The sequence below is a fragment of the Lycium ferocissimum genome, chromosome 11 (genome assembly GCF_029784015.1).
Source record: "Lycium ferocissimum isolate CSIRO_LF1 chromosome 11, AGI_CSIRO_Lferr_CH_V1, whole genome shotgun sequence".
In the NCBI taxonomy this organism is placed as follows: Eukaryota; Viridiplantae; Streptophyta; class Magnoliopsida; order Solanales; family Solanaceae; genus Lycium; species Lycium ferocissimum.
In genome coordinates this window covers 12056453-12056718 of record NC_081352.1, presented here as the reverse complement: position 1 = coordinate 12056718, position 266 = coordinate 12056453, and positions in this window count along the sequence as shown.

Here is a 266-nt window from a genome sequence, read left to right as displayed (position 1 = left end):
GTCCATTCACCCAAGAACCTAAGTCTAAGGAGAATTAAGGGCGATTTCTAGAGATCTTGTGGTAAAATCATCTTGGGGTAAGTTCTACACCTTAATCTTGCATTATCTTTCCTTTACTAGTGTTTATGATGAGAAATGGTTGTTGTGGGTGAACGGTTATGGAACCTAGGTTGGTTAATCATTAAACCCTCTAATCCAATTTGGTTGTTGTTGTTCTAATTACTGAATCTATCATCTATAATTTTGGATTAATAGATTCTAGGATT